Below are 6,000 nucleotides of genomic sequence, written 5' to 3'. Positions count from 1 at the left end.
TTTATTTATTTGGGTATGTTCTCTTCTTTTTCTGATAAAATTTGCTAAGGGTCTGTCAATTTTGTTAATTTTTTCGAAGAACCAACTCTTTGTTTTGTTGATTCTTTCTATAGTTTTTAGGATCCTAATTCATTTAATTCTGATTTAATTTTAATTATTTCTTTCTGTCTACTGTATTGGGGTCTATCTTACTGCTCATTTTCAAGGATGTTTAGATGTGTCATTAAATTGTTGGTTGCATATCTCTCTAATTTGTTGATGTAGGAGCTCAGAGCTATAAACTTGCCTCTGAGTACTGCTTTCATTGTGTCCCATAGGAGCTGGTAATTTGTGTGTTCATTTTTGTTGAATAGCATGAACATTTGAATTTCCTTTCAAATCTCTTCCATGACCCACTCATGATTCAGCAGTGTGTTGTTCAGCCTCCATGTGATACCTGGCTTTCTTTCTTTGGTGGCTTTTGGTGTTGAGTTCTAATTTTATTCCCTTGTGGTCAGAGAATGCAAGGTATAACTTCAATGTTTCTGAATTTATACAAGTTTGCTTTGTGGCCTAAAATGTTGTCTATTTTAGAAAATGTTCCTTTTGCTGCTGAGAAAAACGTGTATTCTGATGCTGCTGGGTGAAATATTAGGTAGATATTTGTTAAATCTAGTTGATCTATGCAGCTGTTTAGATCTGCGGTTTCTCTGTTGAGTTTTTGCCGAGTTGATCTATCTAGTGTGGAGAGTGGTTTGTTAAAATCCCCAACAATTAATGTCTTTGGATTTATATGGGATTTGAGGGAAAGTAGTGTTTCTTGGATTAATTTGGGTGCTCCATTTTTTGGCGGGTATATATTTAGAATTGTAATATCCTCCTGAAAGAGAGATCCCTTAATTAGTATGTAGCAACCTTCTTTATCTCTTCTCAGGAATTTTAATTTGTAGTCTATTTTATCTGATATTAGGATTGCAACTCCTGCCTGTTTATGGGGACCATTTGCTTGGTAGATTTTGTTCCAACCTTTAACATTGAAAATGTGTTTGATTTTACGGGCAAGATGTGACTCCTGAAGTTAGCAGATAGAAGGTTCTTGTTTTTTAATCCAACTAGACAGTCTATGTCACTTAATTGGAGAGTTCAGTCCGTTAACATTAAGAGAAAGGACTGAGAAATATTTGGGCGTTCCTGCCATGTTATCCACCTTCTTGGGGGCTGCGAGTACTGGGTTCTTCCTATGGTTCTTGGATTCTCAGTTTGCGTGCAGTTTTTTGGCCTTTATTGTGGTCTTGATGGTTTTCTATGTGTAGGACATCTTTAAGAATCTTTTGTCGGGCTGGTTTGGTGGAGATGTATTGTTTCAATTTTTCTTTGCTATGGAAGGTTTTTATTTGGCCTTCAGTTATGAAGGAGAGTGTAGCTGGGTACAGTATTCTTGGTTGATTGTTGTTTGCTTTTAGGGCACGGCATACATCATTCCAGGCTCTTCTTGCTTTGATTGTCTCTGCTGAGAAATCTGAGGTGATTCCAATTGGTTTCCCTTTATAGGTGATTAATCTTTTCTCCTTGACAGCTTTAAGGATCTTTTCCTTGGTCTGAGTTGATCCTGTGTGGATTATAATGTGACTGTGGGATGTCCTATTCTGGTCTGGTCTGTTTGGAGTTCTAAAAGCTTCTTTTATCTGAATAGGCCTATCTTTTTGCATGTTTGGGAAGTTCTCTGCTAGGATCCTGTTAAACAAATTTCTTAGGCCATTAACTTCAGTTTCTAGGTGCACCTCTATACTCTATCCTTAGATTAGGCTTTCTGATGGTGTCTTCCAAGTGTTGGACAGATCTATCATATTTCTTGGACTTGTCTTGGATGGTTGTATGTTCTTTCTCTATAATATCTAGGCTGACTTCAATCCCTGAGTTTCGATCTTCTGCATGGTCTAACCTGCTGTCAAGACTTTCCACTTCGTTTTTTATCTCTTTTCCTTCTAATCGGTCAGCTTTGATGGCTTCAAATTCTTTGTTGAAGCTTTGCTTTGGATCTTGTATGAACTTCTTTACTTCCTTAATTTGATGTTCAGTGTTTGTTCTCAGATCACTTAGTTGATTGGTTATGGTTTCCTTGGACTTTCATTCCTTCTGTTGGGTTCCATTCAGCATTCCCTTTGTGGTCTCCCTGACTTCCTTCAGCTCTTTGTTAATGGATTCCATGAATGCCTTTAGTGATCTTTGATAAGCTTCCTCCCGTTCATGGGATTCATGTAGTTCTCCTTGAGTGTTCTCAGCCTGTTCGCGCCATTCCTGCCTTTGTCTTTGAGTATTCTCAAGCTGCTCATGCAAATCCTGTATCAGCTTTTGAGTAGCTGCCTCATGCTTATGATATTCCTGTTTAAACTTCTGGTTGCCTCCTCTCTCTCCCTATCACGCTCATACAGAGTCCTTTGTATGCTTACAATATTTTGATTTATCATGTTTGCCAGCAGTGTTTGTAGAGCTATTTGGGAAATCTCCTCTGGATTATTCATTATCTGTTCTGTCCCCTGATTATCAAGATTGGGAATTGAGACACCCGGATTTGCCATTTTTCTTTTGTTTTTCCAGCTTACTCTGCGCATTTGAGATGAAAATAGCACCAGTTTTGTGCTAGAACACTATCTTAAGGCAAGCATCAACCCAAGTCTGAATTTGCACAGTCAATAGTCTACAGATACAATCTGGTTCAACAGATATATCTATTCAACATCAAACAACTATAGGCTAATGGGCTACAAACCGCAAAGAAGAATTTGGAAGACCAGAAATTATTAGGTTTAGGGAGAGATGTGGGTAATAAAATAGGAATAGATTGGTGTGGGGAGGCTCAGGGAGAGTTAACTAAGTCCTAATCTCAAAGCAGGAAATAGGTTGTTTAGGATGAAAGTAGAGAGAGAGAAAAAAAGAAGTAAGGGAACTGGAAAAGAAAAGAGACCAGAAAAAATAGAAAGGTAAAATTAATAAAATTATGTAGTTTCAATAACAATCTATTTAGATAAGAACGTGAAGTTATTGAGAGAAGGGGAGGGATATAAAGGAGATGTGAAAAACTTAAAAATAAAAATGCTTAAAATATTATATAGGTATAAAGAGGTAGTACTGCTATTAAGGGATTTAAGTCTTAGAGGTTTTGACTTGAGTAATAAATTTGTGGATTAAGTGTGTACACAATGTGGGATAGGGTCTAATAGTCAACTATGGGTTTATCTGAGGATGTACAGAACAAGAATTAAGTCACATAAAGAAGAATGAAAGAGAGGAGAAGGTGAAAAGTATAAGAAAGGAAGAAAAAAAAATGAGAAGTTCAGTAGAACTAAACAAAAAACAAAAAGATAATTAAAAAGAGAAAAAAAAGAGAAAGAAGACCAAAAAAGAAAGAAAAACTCACACTCACATATCCCTAAAATAAAAATTATAAGAGGAAAAAAAAAGTTTCTGGAAAACATTTTTTTTCCAAAAAAGGTAAAGATTAAAGATTAAAATAATAAAAATAAATAAATAAAAATAAAAATAAAATAAAAAATAAAAAAAAGAAGAGAGAGAGAAAAAAAAAAACTTCTTTGATTTTTTTGGGAGGAGTGGGAAAAATCCTGTATCTCCCTTGTGTCCGTAACCAGCCTCTTGTTGGAGTCTCTGGTCTGCTTGTGGTCCTGTGGCATGGTTGGTTTCTTAAGTCAGTTTGTTTGAACAGGCAGAAAAATGCTCTGCTTTACCCAGGTTTTCTAGATCCTCCTCCCAGACTAGTTTATTGGGAGGCAGATCTGCTTTGAGTATCACAAAAGAGGGAGATGCAGTGATGAGGCTAGGTTCTGGGTAGAGTTGAGGCCTTTTAACAGACAGTAGCTTTTCAGGGACTATTTTGTGAAAACCTCACAGAGCCCAGCCTGGGGTCATTCTCTGGGTTTCTGTTTACTGATTTTCAATTGATTGTCGAGGCTGCTAGAGGGAGGGGCAGCCTCTGGCTCTGATTACCCAGTGAAGAAACCCACTCCTAGGGCTGGCGCCCGAGCTGGGTGACTTTTTCCTGGGTAGAGCTGAGTCTGGCAGGTCACGCCGCCGTTAAGTTCTTATGACCTGCTAAATGACTCATTTTATTCCAAGGCCTGAGTTGGATCTAGCAGCTCCTCCGAGCTTTGTCAGCATCCAAGATGGAGATCACCGGTGCTGGTGGGGGGAGGGGTGGCATTCCCTCCTCTGCTCCCTGAGAAGGAGTGAGGACATCAGGCTTCTACTCACGCAGAGTCTTAGTTCCTGGGTCGTCTCTGGTCTGTGAACTGCAGGATGAAGATGTCTGCTCCTTGTCGGTTCTTGCTGGTTTTGAGTAGAATCTGCTGCCCTGGTGCATCTGGCTCCTTTGTCCCGGATTCTCTGTTGCTCAGGTATGGCTCATGCACTCGCCCGCTGTCGCCACAGCTGCCGCTGCCGCCGGAGCTGCTGGCAACCGCTCAGAAGTGTCTTCTTGCCTGGGTTTCCTTCTCTGGCCTAACTCTGTCCTGTGATGGCACACTTGGTGTAATTCTCTGGCTTAGGACTGTTCACTGGAACTCTAAAACTGCTATCTATGCGAGAGCTTACTTAGACTCCAGCTTCTCCTCCGCCATCTTCCCGGACTCTCCCTACTATAGAATTTCAATGAATGTCCTGGGTCTGAAGTAAGATATATAATACATATGCTAATCTGCATATTTCTCATAAGATGTAATCAATTTAATACATGTTACAAGTGTAATAATAGTTAATAAAATAATGAATGAATAATACAAAAAATAAAATAAATACACTCAAAGAAAATTGCAATAAACATAAGTATGTAGATATTAATCATTATTTCAAATGTGGATGAATATTACATTAACAGGGCTGGGGATTGAATTCAGGCCGAGGGAACAGGGCTGAATTGCTTGTCTTCAAAGAGGGTGAGTTTCCCCATCCCCCCAGTAAATTAGAGTTACCCAGACTCTGAGTTCCATTGCCAGGCCTGGCAGAAAACAAAGGGCATGAATTCCAAGACAGGGAGCTTCATTAGTATTGTATGTATGTATATATGTATATATGTATGTATGGGACTTGAACTCTGGACTTGGGAGCTGTCCTTGTGCTCTTCAGCTCAAGGCGAGTGCTATAATGCTTGAGCCACAGCACCACTTCTGGTTTTCTAGTGGTTTATTGGAGATAAGTGTCTCACAGACTTTCCTGCCTTGGCTGGCTTTGAACCGTGATGTTCAGATCTCAGCGTCCTGAGTAGCTGAGATTACAGGCGTGAACCATAGCTGATGCCAGGCTATTTTTAATTAATTATTTATTTTTATTATTATTATTTTTTTTGACCAGCACTGGGCTTGAACTCATATCGTGGCAACTCTGCTCAGCTAACATCAACCTAGGCTTGGATGGTGCAGCCTCTGGACCCACAGCCCATCCTGGGATACTAGGCCTCGGGGCTGACAGGAAAGCAAAATGAAAACAGCACCAATAAAAAAAAATCCAGGAACCACCTACGGATGGCAGTTCCTTGGTTTTCCTTCCTTGCATGTTGACCATCCCTGGTCCAAATAACACTGGTGCAACCTGTAGGCTACCTGGCATTGCTGAAGGCTGACAGGCTGTCAGCGAAGCCATAGGCCAACCTGGACACCTAGGCCCTGAGTTTGAATCCCAGTCATGCTACATACAAAGGGCTGGAGAGCCTAAGAAACTATTGTTTGTCCATAGGAACGCCAGAGAAATATGATCAATGTCATGGTTGGATGAGTAGTTCATCAATCAGTCTAGTATAAATTTAGACCCAATAATCACAGAACACAGATTGATTTCAATTCATAGTTTATTATGCATTAGAGGAATACTATTCATTAAATGGAGTCCTCACTAAACACCTGAGAATCTGTACGAATGTAGTATATGTCATTTAATTCCACATAGACATCACTGGCAGTTTCAAAATATCTAAATACATATTTATCTGTATACCAGATAACATAGACATCACTG

The sequence above is a fragment of the Dipodomys spectabilis genome, unplaced genomic scaffold, assembly GCF_019054845.1.
Source record: "Dipodomys spectabilis isolate Male_0828 unplaced genomic scaffold, ASM1905484v1 ptg000301l, whole genome shotgun sequence".
Taxonomy (NCBI): domain Eukaryota; kingdom Metazoa; phylum Chordata; class Mammalia; order Rodentia; family Heteromyidae; genus Dipodomys; species Dipodomys spectabilis.
Note: the sequence above shows the minus strand (reverse complement) of the source record.